This window comes from Akebia trifoliata, chromosome 8 (genome assembly GCF_017979445.1).
Source record: "Akebia trifoliata isolate Shusen 1 chromosome 8, ASM1797944v1, whole genome shotgun sequence".
NCBI classification, from domain to species: Eukaryota; Viridiplantae; Streptophyta; class Magnoliopsida; order Ranunculales; family Lardizabalaceae; genus Akebia; species Akebia trifoliata.
This window is the reverse complement of record NC_141382.1, coordinates 32,193,554-32,211,687: the sequence shown is the minus strand read 5'-3', so window position 1 is coordinate 32,211,687 and position 18,134 is coordinate 32,193,554. Positions and strand designations below refer to the sequence as shown.

General features: G+C 32.5%; 2 long non-coding RNA genes across 2 annotated transcripts; one reads left to right on the top strand and one right to left on the bottom strand.

The window, feature by feature from the left end:
• The first annotated feature begins 179 nt into the window (after positions 1-179).
• Positions 180-17,235, top strand: LOC147396537 (uncharacterized). Its single transcript, XR_015180751.1, has 2 exons — positions 180-371; positions 16,644-17,235. It is a non-coding gene; the product is annotated as an uncharacterized LOC147396537 (long non-coding RNA).
• LOC147396538 (uncharacterized) lies at positions 10,664-14,052 on the bottom strand. The gene is made up of 3 exons (XR_015180854.1): positions 13,763-14,052; positions 12,622-12,821; positions 10,664-12,518 (listed from the first exon to the last, which is right to left on the bottom strand). It is a non-coding gene; the product is annotated as an uncharacterized LOC147396538 (long non-coding RNA).
• Positions 17,236-18,134: the final 899 nt, after the last annotated feature.

Genomic DNA, 18,134 nt, shown 5'->3' with positions numbered 1-18,134 from the left:
GCAATTAAAACACACTTTACAGTTGTGTCACACGTTTTGAGACTGAATGACAACATATTTAAGTCTATTTCGATCTTCATCCCTCTAAAACATGTGATTTAAAAATAAAATAAAAACAAAATAATTAATTTCTATTATGTCTAAAATCTAATATCATCCTCTACACACACAGACCTAGACGAAACACTTATCTCTTCTCCTCTTTCTTTTTCTCGGCAAAGTTGATTTTTTTTTTAACGATTTTCTCTCTCTCTCTCTCTCTCAATTAAGCATCAACTTCGAAACCCTAGAAGTTCATCTTCTCCAAAGCGTATTCTCCATTTCCATCGTTTTGCCTTAGCATCGTTACCTCGTCATTCTTTGTCTCTTGTGTAAGTTTCCATATTTTTATTTTTTATTTTGTTTGAGAAATTTATTTTCATGGATAGAGGGTTAGGGCTTCTCCAGTATGAATATTTTTCCCAATCAATTTCTTTACAATTTTTTATTCTTACTTTATTTATTAATTTTCAGATTAAGTATCTATTAGTTCCTTCTTGCTTTAGTTTGATTTATAATCAAGAAAAAATACATCAAGATTTGTTTTATCTTGCATTGTTTCCATGGGTTAATCATCAAGTCTAACTTTAGACAACCCTTACCCACTGTGGAAAATAACTAGAATTGATCTAGCTAGTTTGATTTAACTTAAGGTAGTGGGAATAGAACATAACAGATCATGTTCAACTCGGTTCGTGTTTTAAACCTGAATCTTAGGAATATTTTTGGCTCAACTCAAAATGGATAACCCTTGATTTTGAGATGTAATAATGATTCAATGGTCGTGAGGTCACATTTAAAGTGTTGATCTTTATATGCTTCGGATGGGAACAATACAACTCACAAGTTGAACTCATATTCAAAACAAAAGTTTATTATATTCTTTATATTTTATTTATGCATCCTTACTAACAAAATGTTGTTTGGCAAGGCAAGATCATTGTTGTTAGTCGCAAAGATCACTCACTTCTTAATGTAAGCCCAAAACAATGCTCATGGATTAATTCTGATAACCATATTTTACAATTAGTTCTAATATATATTTTTTCTATTTGATTGATTTGAACATCTACTTTCCTAGAATTGAAAACAATTATTTCATGGATAATATATTTTTTTAAGAAAATTACTTTTTTAGTATAAAATTTTATAAATAATCATTTAATGAGGGGAAATTGGAAGCTTGAGAAACAGGGTGGAAGTCAATATGATTGTTGATAAACTAACATTTTTTAAGGGATCTAATGACAATCTTTAAATCTGTTAAAAATTTCATATTATAATTTTATGAACACAGTTGTAACATATTTCAAACCATGGGCACCAAATTACAATATTTTAGTACTCAATTGACCAATAGAACATGAATTAAATCTTTTAACTGCATCTTAATTCATACTTATACTTTTCTTTTTAGCATTCAATAGTATTCCTTAGATTTTTCATTGATTTTGTGAAACCACTAACAATTGATTTTGTCAAATTTACTACCAAAATGAGCAAGTTTTATGTTGTATTCGTAGGGACAAAGACGAGTATTTTTTTTTTTTACTTAGGAAGAATGTCACCAATACATCAATGGCTACTCGTTAACATGTTACAAATCATTTTGATATAGTTGAAGATAAATTCCATGAAGTAGAGGATCAATTTCATAAAGATGATCAATACTATGACGGGAAACAAGAATTCCATAAAGTGGAACATGTGAAGTTCAAAAAAGAATCCAATGAATTGAAGAGACTGCATATAATTTTTATAGTTATTTTCATCTTGCCTTTATTTATGGGTATGTATTTACTTTTAACTTAATAGTTATTTTTAAGGGAATAATTGTATTTTTCCTAAGTTTTGACCTTATATGTATTTATTAGGTGATTTTGGACCTTGATGGGTGAATGATTTTTAGGGATGGTTTGGTTGACCATGATTGTTTATTTTGAAAGTTTCATTCCAAGAATATTACATGAACTAATGTTACATTTTTTTTTCATTCAATTTTGTTTAATTCTTTATTATTTAATTCAAATGCTTTTGAGTATTATATCAATAAGGTTAAAAGAGTCAAACTTATTAATTTGATATGGCTTTAATGTTCATCACTTGGCATTGAGAAGACTATGGGTGGTAGACATCTTTAAAAGTAGCTTAAATTTTATGTTTTAAAATGCAACTCGAGTTCGACTTTAGTATTTATTTGAGATATTTAATTTCAAAGAGTCAGACTTAATGATTTGTCGTAGTTTTAATTGCCTAAAATAACTTGGATGTCAATCTATTCCAATATGACAACTACATTGTCCATTTGAGCAAATCCCATAATTTTCTCAAACTGTGGGATAAGTACATTCACGTAAATTGCTTGTCAAGATGTTGTCAACAACATTAGCCAGATCATATTGATAAGCTCTTAGACACCCATCTAAATCTAACTTCATATACTAAAATTTATCATTTGTATTAGTGAAATAATTCACTGAAATTATATTGCGCGATTCTCTATCAATAATATAAAGTCTTACAATTTTGAAAGATGCAGATTTTTTACTAGGACGAAAGAATCTACCATACATTTGAGGGAGACTAAACTTTATAAAAGCATATAAACCATCATCCAAAAGGTCTCTTGAAAACACAACATATCTCATTTTAGTAATGGATATAAAAGTAGGTTCTTACTAGAAAATATCTCATTTTAGTGACTTAGTTAACTTGATAAAAACAAATTAATCTTGGAAGAAAAATTATATTTCCACATAAATTTTCCTTCATTACATAGTTATCATAAAGGCGTTGGCCCTTTCATGAGATGTTTCTCATAATTTTGTGCTTTGAAGTGTTACAAATAATTTTGATTCCAAGGGTCTCATACCTAGAACTAGAACCAATAAGAATTAAACTAAAATTTTATTTAATTCTCAATCCATCTAAACCCCTCAAGATTATCTTTTACATGGGAAAAATAAAGATATTAAATAGAACCAAATGTTAGATTACCATAATATAATTATTTTCAGGTAAAGTGTAGCTAAGTTACTTCACAGCTAATAAGAAAAAATAACTAAATATTACATACATAGAAGGGCTTGTTATTAGCAGTTGTACATACATATCACCACTTCTCATAGTCAAAAAAGAAAAAAAAGAAAAAAAAAAAAGAATAATTATGGTGAGACAAGTAAGATGGTTAGGGGCAAGACTCAATCACTCTCCTCTTCAACGTCTACCAATGGAATGACAAAAAATAATAATACAAAAATACATGTCAAATTGATGCATTAAAATCATCTAACATTGGAACCATTTATACAATAAGACTTAAAAAAAAAAGAGCAACTAAATCTATTTTTGACAATGCGAATTATTTGATATATTAAATAGGTACCCAATTGGTTGATGCACCTAAAAACAACATATCATCATTACTTAAAACACACCCTTGTCATATCTACTAAAATTGATGATTATGACCTATTTTTAACTCTGCCAAGTTCATCAAGAACTACATTGAAGATAAGTGTTTTATGTATATATAAAACTAAGCTATAATCAAGTGTTTGTCCTGGTTTTACTATTTGTTTATGATGAAGTTGTTCAGTGTAGTGCGACTAATCAACCCACTACTTTTTCTTTTAACTTCTACTCAATAGTAGTTTTTTCCTTGATAAAATAAGTTGATTAAAAACATAAGAATAGATAATGGAATTCCCCCAATGTAACTTACCGATGCACCACTTTAGCTAATAAGTCAACATCTCTGTTTGCAATCCATAACATTCTAAAAGAGTAAGCAAAAAACTAAAAAAGATGTGAGTTGAAATGATAAGAGAGAATACGAACATACTTGAATTATCAAAAGGCATGATTGTAGACAAAATTGAATGGTGAAATAGGATTTGAAAGCAAGTTCATTATAAAGTTTCAATCAAACAAAATATCTTTTGGTTCTCGGGTGATGAACAAAAAAGTAATATAATTTTATAATTTATTTCCTACATAACCTTGTATGAAAAACAATATCAAAATAAGAAAAATTGATAGTCTAATAGTAAGATTATGATCTAATAATCTTAATTACTATTTTGACAAGAATAAATTGAATTTTACAATAAGATTACGATCTAACAGTTCTCAGAAGAACTAACCATCTAGTCGTATTAAATAAATAATTTTATACTATTGGTGATTGATCACATTGTGAACCAAATAAACCAAACAATAAATATATATCAAACTTTCAAAATCAGGATCATACCGAGTACCATTCATCACACTACAAAATAAACGGTCTTTACCGGCGTTTCCAAATCGCCGCCATATGCTAGGAAAGCATCGGCATTACATATCAACGGCGGTTAGCCTTTAGCTGGCAATTATGGTGTCAAGGAAAGCTATAGCGGCGGTTATCGAACCGCCAGAAATAATATATTTTTTCCGACGGTTTTATGACCAACTACCGACTATTCTAAAATACCGAGACAACTCTTTTGAACACGTTTATTTTCTATTATTGGCGGTTATAAACAGCCGGCAATATATACTATAAACGGCGCTTTTGAAGAACCGCCACTGAAAAATGTATTAGCAGCACTATAAAAACTGCCGGTAATAATATTAACGGCATTTGGATAACTGCCATTAAATAAGGTATTAGAGGCGCTTAATAAACTGCCGGTAATATATAATTTTAACGGCATTTCCTAGAAAGCGCCGGTAAATCAGGCATTAGAGGCGGTTGATTAACCGCCGGTAATACATAACTTTAACGGCATTACTGAAAACCGCTGGTAAATAATTCATTAGTGGCGCTTTAGAAACCGTCGGTAATAAAATTACAATACAAAAAAAAAAAAAAAAAATCCCTATTAGAAAATTACTATAATTTTATTACATATATAATAAAATTACAGTTAACCTGAAATTAGAACTATGACTACACGCATTTAAAATCCATTGTAGTATTTTTCAACTCCTAGAGGTACAAGGGTACTTTCAATTCCCACCATGTAAGTCACCAATTTATATTGTTTTCTAGTTTTCATTATGTTTTCTTTGTAAAAAATCCAGCTTAAATTGGTTTGCTGAACTTGAAAATTTATTGTCTTGTATACAACATCTAATTAATTATTCAACTATGAAGACACTTAACTCAAAGGATAAAAAGGCCTGAAACAAATTGGAATGCGTAGAAAGATAAAAGTAAAATACGATAGAAGTTGGGTTCAAACATAAACAAATGAGTTCACAAGAATGCTGGACAAGGATCTTTTAGCATTAACAATTTGTTAAAAAATGAAAAAAAAAAAAAATCAACAAAGACCGTTGCTTAATGATGTTCAATAAATTAAACTCAATACCTCTTTAGGATCTCCCAACATCGAGACAATGGCAGTATCAATAGCATCTTGATTCTCCAATCTTGAAGCTCTAGCAGCCATCAGTACAACCATATCCTTGTCGACACCTTTTGCGAAAACCTGTGGCAACATAATAATTTCTTGCAACATAAGTTCTAATGCAATGGAGCTATGCAAGTAAAAAGGATTTTTATAAGAGTACAAAAATGGAACTATGTAAGAGCAGACAGGTATAAGGATTTTTATAGACAGGTATAAGTTTTAGTTTTCTGAAGTGTGACTCTTGCGGTATTTTCTGTCTATATAACTTTCACATGCATGCAAAAATGATAGAACATTTGAATTATAATCAGTAAAGAAGCAATCAGTTCCCGTAACAAAACATAATTATCATCTTTACCTTCAGTGTTATAAATGGGGTATTAGGAGCCCGAAAGCAAGCTGTGTGGAGGTCTCCACCACATAAACTACAATCTACCAAACATGCATTTACGAAATTAAAAAATAAAGTACGCATTCACGAATATTTTCACTATAAAAAAATAGGCAACTCTATGAATTATAAACAAAATAAGTAACTCAAACATTGATCAATAGTATTTTAAAACCTAATAATTTGTACATGAATATCATCTCTTCTAGTCCATATTTTCTACCTTAGCTACATTTCAAGTTGTTAAGTGGATTGTTCATGCATTAAAGAGTACTCAATGAAAATTCATTAATACACTACCTATAGTTATAAAAAAAAATTAAAAAAAAATTGGTAATGGTAATTTAATTTATTTTAAGGAAAAAAAAAAAAACAAATTACAGGTCACCTTGTAGATTTGCACTCTGAAGATTAGCTCCAGTTAAATTTGCTCCACGAAGATTTGCACCAGTAAATTCACACCTTCCCTAGGCAAGAAACAAATATTAACGAAGAACAAAATCCATAACGGGTATAATCTTACAAGTTACAACACAGAACAAACAATGCTACCACAAAGAAATTCACCACTTGAATAATTACTTTCCAAAACAAGTAATCTTCAACCTCCAATAAATTATTTTTAACTTCATCTTCGATCCTTCATTTTTCAACCTTCTCATACCCTCTTGTAGAAAACCTACCCAAAACCCATCATCTTCTACTTACCCTAAAATTATGTCTTATTATTGAGGTTGAGGTTTGAAGTAGCTAGAATCTCATGTATGAAGACGAGCGAGCAAGAGATTGAAATGACTTGTTTTGGGAAGAAAAATCAAGGAAATAAAATTTTCACCTCTAGAATGTCAACCTTTTGGAGGAAACATGGTGGAGTTTAGCTACAAGTTGAAGATGAGGCCATTTAGGTTATTTTTTGTGTCTCTCTAAAAAAGACCAAGGTATAGGGATTATATGTCATCAGCTTGAAAACACAATGGTATCTCAAATATTCACCAAAATGTGGAGAGGTATATCTAAATCACCCACAACTTTCACATTTTTACTGTCTATGTAATCTTGTCAATAACGCTCAAACCCCCAAAAAGTAAAATGCATCAAGAGAATAACAAAGTGTAGCAAAAACTTATAATAAGGCAGCTAAAATCAAGGTTCAGTCTGAAAACGCTCCAAATTGGCTGCCTCTACAAGGACAAACAGCTGTCTGATAGATTGTTTTTCAATTAGGTGTGACCCATTGAATGGTGGGTCAAGGTCCATATGGGTGCCATCTGTGTGGTTATGTCACTATAGTCCATGGTTACAATCAATAAGAATTGGATCGTGGATGATCATCTTTTGTGATACTCAATTTCATGGCCAACTTATGACTCGAATCTATCTAACCCAAGTCCACCTGAAACAAATAATAAGATTGAACTAAAAGTGCAGAGAAGAACACGAAACATTGATAAATGGGGTAATTACCGACGCCAAGATGGAGAGAACGGTACAACAAACCATTGAAGAAGCTAGAGGACCTCCTGTATGATATTTTCTGTAAGAGACTTGGGAAGCCCTATAACACTATCCGTTGCCCCTATCTGCATAGCAACATAAATCGGTTCATGAGCAGAAAAATACATGGGGAATGTGGAGTAACATGAAATTAAATCGTCACTCTTTTATGGAAATTCTGTCAGCCATCTCTTGTATGGGCCATAATCCCAAAACGATATCTATCGTGAGAAGAACCCATGCCTCGGATGTTAGGATCATCAGATTGAGAATTTTTGGGGTGATTGCCCAAGGGCCCCACCAATAGAATGGTCTAGATTGATCAATCAGTGGGCCATGCAAATCCATGATCCCTGACACCACCATGTTTTTTCTAATAAATATGCATTTGAAAATCATTAGTTACATAATCACATTGAGAAGAGTTAGAACTAACAACTATTTGAACAAAAGGCAATGTTGATGGATGTTCAAGTATTAAGCCCCCAGCAACATTGAGTACAAGTCCTCTTTATGAGATGCCTCAAAAAATGTGTTTTCGTGTAATAGTATGGTTCAGGAAGGAGTTTTGTAAACGAGAGCAGCTTGTGGGGAAATGAACCACAAATACAACTTTCTGGGTTCTTGGGTTCCAGCATGTCCACACAGGTCAGGTGCAAAGGGATAACGCATTGATTGTTCAATGATACCAAATCAGGCCAAAACTTGAGCATTATAGATGTGTGGCTGATCTTCTCAGGTGTAACAGGGCATGAGGGAGGCTTAGTTGTTATCAAGAGAGCAAATGCTAATATGGGGTGGCATAGCTGTTGCTCTTTGAGAGGCTTCCTCGGCCTCCTTGTACTTTGTTCTTCATTTTTTCATCAATATATTACACTTATCAAAAAAATATATATATATGGGGTGGCATAGCCAAATCTTTGGTGAACAAAGCACATGGAATAAAGCAAACTTCTGTGAGAGAAAATAGGTGTTGTCATCCAACATATATGCTGAACAAAGCACATGGAATAAAGTTTTTTTTTTTTGGGATAGGTAAATGCTTGATTAGTGGTCAGTGACAGGTAATATGGTTAGTGGTTAGCATGAGAAGTATGGGTTCAAGGGAGTTTGAACCTAAGACGTGGGAACAACTCTCCACACGTCTTACCACTTAGCTAACTAGCACACTGGTACTTTTTATAGCACATAGAATAAAGTTGAGAAGGTGAGAGTGATAATGAGGAGAAGAGTGTCCTAAAGGCACCAGGGCACAGTATGCTAGGACAAAATTTAAAGATGAAACTAATAAAGGAGCCTTTAATAATAAATGACCTATTTTGCTGTAATAGCACGATCACATAGTTACATGGAGAAAAAGAGGTGCATAAAAATGGAAAGCAATGAGATTATAAGATTAGGTGAAAGAACTATAAATCAAAAAGTATTCTTGATAACTAGCATGTAAGAATTTCAGCGTGTGTTGAATTGATGCATTTTGTTTGGGCTTGGGTTATGCAGAAAATCTCCTAATATGATCATTTGAAGAGGATGGGAAGAATCTTTTAGTTGGCCGAATGTTGATGAGACACACGGGATGGACCAAGCTCTACCTAAGCTTGGCTCGCAACATAAGTAGTTGGGACAAACACCATGCCACCCGTGATAGGCCTTAACCCGGTCCAAGCCTAGAAAAGATTGGGTATAGTGGGTGAGCATAAACTTCTATTTAAAAGTTAGGCCCAGGTCTGGCCAATTATCTAGCGGGCGTTAAAGCAAACCCAGGCCTGACCTAACAGACCAACAAGATGTAGCACAAGCTTATAGAAGGATGGGCCTTGAAGCCTATCATACCAACCCAGCCTATTAACACCCAACAAATTGATGAACATCTAGATCTTACGCATGGCATCCAAATGGCCTAATTAAAATCTTACTCAAATATAAACATGTTCTCTTTGTAATTTGCAGCATGACTGGAGGTTTCCCAGAGTTGCATATTGTACATGTTTGGTGTCAAAACCTGCCAAAGAGAACAAATGTGAGCGATTCAACTACTCAACATCACAAATTTTGAATGGCTTAGTTAACTAGAAATATAAATTCAACCTCTTCATAACCTCTCTCCCTAAATCCCTGAGAAGGATTCCACAATTTATACAATATGTAGTTCATATAATGAATAAAAGAAACAACATGATACTCCCACACTACACTAAAATGGTGCAATATGTATGTAGCACAAACGCTGCAAAAGAAGGCTGAGGAAAATGAAAAGAATGTAAATAAGGACACGACTACCACTCTGTCCAAATAGAATTTTTGCAAAGCTACCACTCCAAATTTTAGTTGGGCACATTTCAGATAGTTTGAATTATAGACTTTGTAGCTTGGTTAAACCTATGATTCAATTGAGAAAATCTTATAAGAGACTTATGGTTTCAAAAATAAACAAAAATACATATAAAACAGACCATCATTTTATCATATATTAAACTATTATATAGTACAACAATTTTATGACAAAATGTACTAATTACAAATGAATGAAATTTGATGTAACAATTAAGTTCCATTCAGCACAAACATAGGGACCAATCCTGAGATGAACATAAAGGCCTGCTTTCTTAACCAACTTAATAAACTGAACTAAATTATATCTCCCCTACTAAAAATATTAAAACAGAAGTATCCATATGGACAAAACTTCAACAAACAAAAATAATGCAGGAAACAAGATGATTAGAAATACCCATTTGTGAAAAATTTCAGAAAAAACAAAAAAATGCATAAAACAATAAAACAATAAAAACAGAGGTGGGTACCCCATTGACCAAAAACTTTAAAAAAAATGCAGAAAACAAGAAGATTAGAGATACCCACTTGCGAAATATTCCAGAAAAATAAAAAATTGCATAAAACCATTCAAGTGCTTTACTAGAAATAATTTAAATAATAGTTAAAGAAGTCTATAAGGCATCATAAGCTAGCATTGCACAAGACAGTGGAATCATTGCTTTAGTCTCCCATCAAACCAATAATAGATTTTAATCTTTCATTCTTGTTCAGTTCATCTTCACGATGTATTATGGAGTTTTCTATTCTTCATGATGGGTATACTAAAAAAATTTGTAGGTAAGTCCTATGGTTTTTCTCCCTTGATTTCTTTCCATGTATTGGCTTTATATTGGTTTGAGATTGGATATAATTATGGTGCTATATATGTGCAGATACTTTTATCCACTGGAGTTGCAATATCCACTGCCCTGGCGACCTCTCTGCCACTAAATAGAAACTGTGCAGTAGGTCTGTTTTGCTGATTTATGTGACATAAAAATTTCACATTTTTTTTCATGGTGTTTGCTTGAATTGACTTCCTTTGTAAAATTCAGATGCACTGAAGCATTTGGTTGTCTAGCTAAAGAAACTCTTTCTTCTATAAGTTGAATCTATGTAGTTTGTGCCTCATAAATTGCCATACATTTTGTGAATGCAAATGCTTTTACTTATTGAAAGGATCACCAAATGGTTTGCAGATTGGTAAAACAAAGGTTTTCTTAAGGGCTGGTCAGATGGCAGAGTTAGATGCACAAAGAGTAGAGGTGCTTAGCAATGCATTATCATTGTCCAGTCTTAAAAATGCCTTATCTTACAGCACTGTAACCTACATATCAATCAAGAAGGCATGGAAGAAAGCTTGTTCAATAACAAATGTTGTTACTTCACATGTGTTCATTTATGAGACCTATGTGTACAGTAACATAAAGTTATAAACAGAAAATAGTAAATCCATGTCAATATTTTGTATGAAAAATATCACTCATAAAGAAGCAAAGACCCTTAAAAGAGAGGAATCATCTAGATCTGGTTCTAGGGAACACTAAGGTATAAGCATTCAAAACAAAGTGCTCCTATTTTAAGCTAAGGTTATTTGGGTGGGAACACATTAAGGAACAATAAGTTGGTGAATTTCAAGGCCATGGAAAGGAAAACCAGCACCCAGCCATCTTATGAGAAACCCACAACTTAAATTTAAAATCCTTTCATCTGGGCTTACCTAGCATATGTTACATGGCAACCTCAAAATTGGTGGTGTATCCATATCAGATACGATTGTTTACAATGGGCTAATTTAATTAACATGTTATGTACCTTATATAACAATGCCATGATAGATCAAACAAAATATCTGTACACATGAAGCTGATGAAAAGTTAACCAGACATTGCAACAACATAAGCCAATTAGATCATTCATTCATTGAAAATCTAACAATGGTACAAAGCACCCTCAAACTTCAATGAGTGGATATCAACTTTGGAGCATACCTCAATTTAGCATTCATTGTCGCGCACCTTTTACACAACTATGTTTTGCTTAATTCATCATATTTCATTGATGAGAAAAGAAAAAACATTAGAAGTTCATCTAAACCAATATATAAGCACAAATATACATGTCAATCAAATTTAACACTCAAACCCATATATAATTAGGGCCTAACCTTTCTTGAGAAAAAGCTTTGAAGTAGATGACTTGAAAGAGTGGCCTTTGTACATGTCATCCTTCCGTGCTCTTGTGCACATTTGAGATACCCGTGTGTTTTTAAAATGTGTCCTGTCTCTTGACCTTTACTATTATTAAAATAGAAACGTAAAGACCTACTAAAACTCAATAAAACCCATGAAGGCAGCATTATTGGTTTTGATCCTGCATATGAGTCGGTTATTCTGAAGGTATTGTGTATTTCAGAACATGGACCTCCTTCATAGGTTTATGATATACTAAACTACTGAAAGTGTTTGTGTGTACTAACAATTTAAGAATATATTGTTATTAGGGTGCTGTTAATTTGTGCTCGGTACACGTTAAGGTGTATTAAATACACCTCCAAAATTTATGTTAGGAGCGGATGGAATTTGGATTTTCTACTTGTGGATTGGCATATACTATGTGAAAAAAGCCCATATTTGACGGTCTTAAAACAACAAAGAAGTCTAACATGAAAAAGGAGATTTAGAATATATATGCTATGCTGATAATTATAAAACTAGTAGTAAAGAAAGTGGAACAGAGTGGCTCATCAGCAACACAAACAAGATGTTGGCCAGCTTGAGTTAGGTGAAAGAGGGGTACTTACCTCAAGAAGTGGTTGGTCATGTTCAGCCTTAGGAAGAATAGATGAGAGTGATCATACGCACTAATGCCGCATCACCCTGCACAACGAATGAGACATTATTTTTCTAATTGTACAAGAAAATTATTGGCTAGCATGTTATTGTCAAACTTTCAGCTTAATTTGGGTTAAAAAAACAGCACCAGGTTCATTTTATCGATATGGGATGATGGACTATCCTTTGTTGCTATCAATCTTGTTCAATGTATTGGTCTTCTTATGAGTGAACTACAATCAGATTTGTGTGCTCTTCTTTACAGGTTTGTCTTGTAGTGGAGATAGCTTTGCCAAGGAAGGCAGCATTATTGGTTTTGATCCTGCATATGAACGCCATTGTTGGAACCTAGAGTAACAAAATCACAACAAAATCAACCCTCAAGAAGTAGATACAAGTTCACGCTATAATATAAACTAGTAAACAATAATACCCAATACAAGTTGGGTATCTTTATATATCAAATTACCATAAACAAAATAAATCCCATAAAACTTAACCCTTAATTATTAATAACAAACTAAAAAATTCCTCCATAAATTTCCTGAAACCAGTATAAGCATACCCAATTCAAGATTCTACACAAAATCCAGCATCGAAGTAACAATTTTACCAAAGAAATCCATAGTTCTATAAAGAAAAATGAACAAAAACTCCAAAATTCATGAAAAAAATTGGTTCAATAATACCCCATATAAGTTGGGTATCTTTAAAGATCAAATTACCAGAAACAAAATAAATCCCATAAAACTTAACCCTTAATTATTAATCAAAAACTAATAAATTCCTCCATAAATTTCCTGAAACCTGTATAAGCATACCCAATTCAAGATTCTACACCAAATCCAGCATCCAAGTAACAATTTTACCAAAGAAATCCATAATTCTATAAAAAAAATTAACAAAAACTCCAAAATTCATGAAAAAAAAAAATTGGTTCAATAATACCCCATATAAGTTGGGTATCTTTAAAGATCAAATTACCAGAAACACAACAAATGCCATAAAATTTAATCCTTAATTATTAACCAAAAATCAAAAAATTCCTCATAGATTTTCTGAAACCTGTATACAAAACCTAGCATTCAAGTAAAAAACATTTATAGTAAAAATTCCTCAAGATTCTACACAAAACCTAGCATTCAAGTAAAAATTTTACCAAAAACATTCATAGTTCTATGAAGAAAATGAACAAAAACTCAAAAATTCACAAAAAAAAGAATATTTAAGACGAAGTAAATGGGATTTATCATAGTAAATGAGGTTTAAAAAGCAAAATCTTTACAAACCTCAAATCTAGAGAGCCTTGGTAAAAAAAACCCAATAATGAGTTGAGCTTCTACGCCTTTCGTAGGGATAAAAACCGCAACAAAGATGAAGAGGGTGTGAGAAGGAGAGATTAGGAGTTAGGGCGAGAGAGTGAGATGGACAGAGAGAGTGCGTTATAGACAGAGAGAGTGCGAGAGGAAGATAGAATGAAAGAGGAAGATGTACAGTGTAAGAGGGAGAGAGGAATAAAATGAAATGTTGGCGCCAAAAATTCGTGATTCTTCGACGATTTCCCGCAAATTGCCGGCAGTGTTGCTGTGTTGGTGGCGATTCACAACCAAAACGCCTCTAAAAAAATAGATAATTCTCTGATTTACATATGAATTGGGTAGCGTTAGCAAAAGTTGGTGTTACAATAGAAACTCCCTTATTTACATATGAATTGGGTGGCATTAGCAAAAGTTGGTGTGACAATAGAAACTCTCTTTTTTTATCCCATTTAAATGAGTTGAGATTCAACTCAATGTAAGGCTGTCAATGGATGCTTATTGGTTCGGAGGTAGTAATATCCAAATCTGAAATTTTTATCTAATATCTGAATTTGAATTCGAATCAGATATTATTCGATATCTGAAAGGATAATATAATTATTTTCATTATTAAAAATAATTATTATTTATTATATTATTTATATAAAAAAATTAATCAAATAAAATAAAATAATATAATATATTATTTTGATTCGGATATTATCAGATTCGAAATGTTAATATCCGAATCCGTATCCGATAAGGATTCGAAATGTTAATATCCGAATCCGTATCCGATAAGGATTCGAATATATAAAACTATCCAAATATATTTAACATATAAGTATTTTTAAAATACATCTCCTAAACAATATATATAGTTGATTAAATTGGTTCAATTTCTAATCCAAGGTGGTTCATTTTTTGGATGACTCAGTCGAGATGAGGAGTTGAGTCAATTGATATGTCGAAAGAAAATTTTTGCCATTTATACCCAAACAAACTAAATGTGTTAACGACGAATCATTAATTACTACCATTCAAAATTGAATTACCGACATTTAAAAAACGATGTAAAACATATTTTATAAATTTAATTAATTAAAAAGAATGATCGGATTAAATTATCGGCGATTATTAAGAAAAAAACCGTTGTTTCATGTGTATTAGTGGCACATGAAGACTGTTCCCATTGCGGTCGGTGCTACTGCAGTTACCACTGCTACAGCACCATTAACCCAACGGTAATACACATTCCACTCAACAGCTCTCTTGTAGTTTTCTTCCCAGCCCTTTAATGAAAATCGATATAAAAGGAGATTGATTGAGTGCCCTATTAAAGAAGGCCGATTGGTAGACCCAATATCTATCAGTACTCGCGATCTGGGGAGTACCCAGGGAACTCATAAGTTAAATCTTTTTTATACATTAAAAATATTCGAGCGAATTAACGGCGTTTCCATAAACTGCCGTTATATTTTAAATATTACCGACGGTTTAATAGAAAAATGCCGTTGCTTCTTGTGTATTAGAGGCACTTTATGCTTGCCGTTAAATCTTTTAATAGATGTATATATAAAATATTCGATCAAATTAACGGCGGTTATAAACACACCGTTATTTATAAGTATTACCCGCAGTTCTATAAAACTGCCGTTGTTTCTTTAGTATTAACAGCACATCACAACCGTCGTTAACTCGTTTTTTATTCATTTAAAAATTAATCTATTTAATTAATGGCATTTGTATAGTTATTTGTTTAGTATTCCCAGCGGTTCTGTGGAAACTGCCATTGTTTCTTATGTATTAACGGATTAACAACATTTTTTAACGCAGTTATTTCTATTGTATTCCCAGCGGTTATTTAGCAACGGCCGTTGTTTCCTATCTATAGCGACACATAACAACCGCTGTTAAATCGTTTTAAATACATTTAAAAATTAATCAAATTAATTAACGGCGTTTGTATAAAACCGCCGTTATTTTGATGGTATTACCAGCGGTTATGTATAAACTGCCGTTGTTTCCTAAGTATTAGCAGCACATCATAACCGCCGCTAAATCATTTTTATAATTTAATAAATCAATCAAATTAATTAACGGCGTTTGTATAAAACCGCCGTTATTTTGATGGTATTACCAGCGGTTGTTTCATGCGTATTAGTGGCACATCATAACCGCCGCTAAATCGTTTTTATAATTTAATAAATTAATCAAATTAATTAACGGCGTTTCCAAAAAAATGCCGTTATTCTTATGGTATACCCAGCGGTTATGTTGAAAACGCCGCTAACGTTCTGCCGCAAAAAGACGCCGTTTTTGTAGTGTCATCAATATGAGGTCATTTAACATCTCATAAATTCAAGAAGAACAAGGGTATGTTTTATTTCTTGATAACTCATAAAATATCACCTAGTAAAACTCTTATATTTGAATGTAACAAACCAAAAGCATAAAAACTAGAAAAATACTCACATTATGAAAAATATAATGGCTCATGGTTGCTAACTGTGTCCTCATCTAATCCTTTTACTTCATCATTATCTGAAACTTTGTTTATAAAGGAAAAATATGATGTCATAATTTATATGATATCAATGCTTTAAAGAAATAATATATCTTACGAACATAAAATTATTTATCTTGGGTAGTAGATTCAACCTTCTTTCTAGTAGTGTTTGTGATAAATGCAAGGGGACCACGTGGTTATGGGGAGCGTTTTTTTTTTTTTTTTTTTGCTCAATGTGTCCCAATGGTGAAGACATCAATAGCGATGACATGCCCTCTCACTCTCATTGATAGCACGCACGACATCGTATCTGCATCATCTTCTACTTCAAACTTTGATTTTAGCCCTTTACAACTTTTTCAGTTCCATCCTTGAGTAGACAACGATGCGCTTGGTACGGTAAAGTGTCTGACCTTTCTTTCAAGATGTTGCTTGCAAATTAAATATAATTGGAAGGGGACGACAACTTTGACTACAACATGGTCTAGGTCGTGGCTTCCACTCGAAAAGGTTTGGGCACAACGTGTTTGATAAGGGTAAGGGTTTTGGTAACAGCTTCTTTGGAAGGAAAAATATAAAAGATAGATGGCGCCATACCCTATGTTCCACTAGATGACGTCATTTCCTCATCAAATGCAATTTACCTCCTTTTGCAATTGTCCGTCACCATAGATGCACGTTGTGCCTTTTGAAATCTTCCAAAGAAGAAGAGGGTATGAGCACACCATGGTTTTTGAGTACCACTAAGGAAAATAAATTTATTGCAGGTACCTTGAAGCTCGGTGATTCCTTTTTAGCAGAACTTAACCTTAAAAAAATAGATGTTTTATTTATTAATGTAATGAAGTTTTTCTTCTCTTTAAGTATACTTTGTATGACCTCGTATCACCAGGGTATGCCTTAAGTATTTTGTAAATTGCCTTGATTTTAATAAACAAAAATATTTACTTCTCAATTATCATATTTCCTCATCATGTTTTCTTTTATTTTTTATTTTTTGTTTATATTTGGACATTTTATATTTTTTTTTTCCTTTTAATGCTTAGAAAACTCTAGGTTGTTGTCATGTTGTAGTGGAGATATTCTTGGTTTACTTCAAGGATATTAGACTTTTTTCCCCTGAGCATTAAACATGGTATACTTTTGGGACTTCGGTTTTGTTTTATTTAGGGTTACACGTGCTTGTTTTGAGTGATATCTCAGTGTTTTTTTCGTTGCTCAGATTTGCCTTTCCTAGATTTTTTTTGCCTATAACAACATGAGTGTGTTATAAATGACCTTGGTGCAATGTTACTCGGATATTTCTTTTGGATATGTGAGTCTATTTTAAACGACCACGGTGTGTTACTATTATCGGGCTTGCCTTACTTAGAATCACACGAGTGTGTTTTAAACAACCTTAGTGTGTTGTCATTATTAGGTTTGTTTTACGTAGAATCACACTAGTGTGTTTTAAATGACCTCAGTGTGTTATTATAAATGAGTTTGCCTTACTTTGAATCACACCAATGTGTTTTAAACGACCTCAGTGTGTTGTTATTATCAGTTTTTTTTTCATAGAGTCACACGAATGTGTTTTAAACGACTTTGATGTGTTGTTATTACCAGTCCTACCTCTCTTAGAGTCACACGAGTGTGTTTTAAATGACCTCGTGTGATGCTATTATCAATCTTGCCTTTCTTAGAGTTGGACAATGCTTCAAGGGCGAGCTCGGTATTAATGTTACTCACAGATATATGAGTGTTGAAAACTACTCGGTATTAATGTTACTCACAGATATATGAGTGTTGAAAACTACTCGGTATTAATGTTACAACATACACATAAACACATTGTTGGAGTTTGAAAAATGA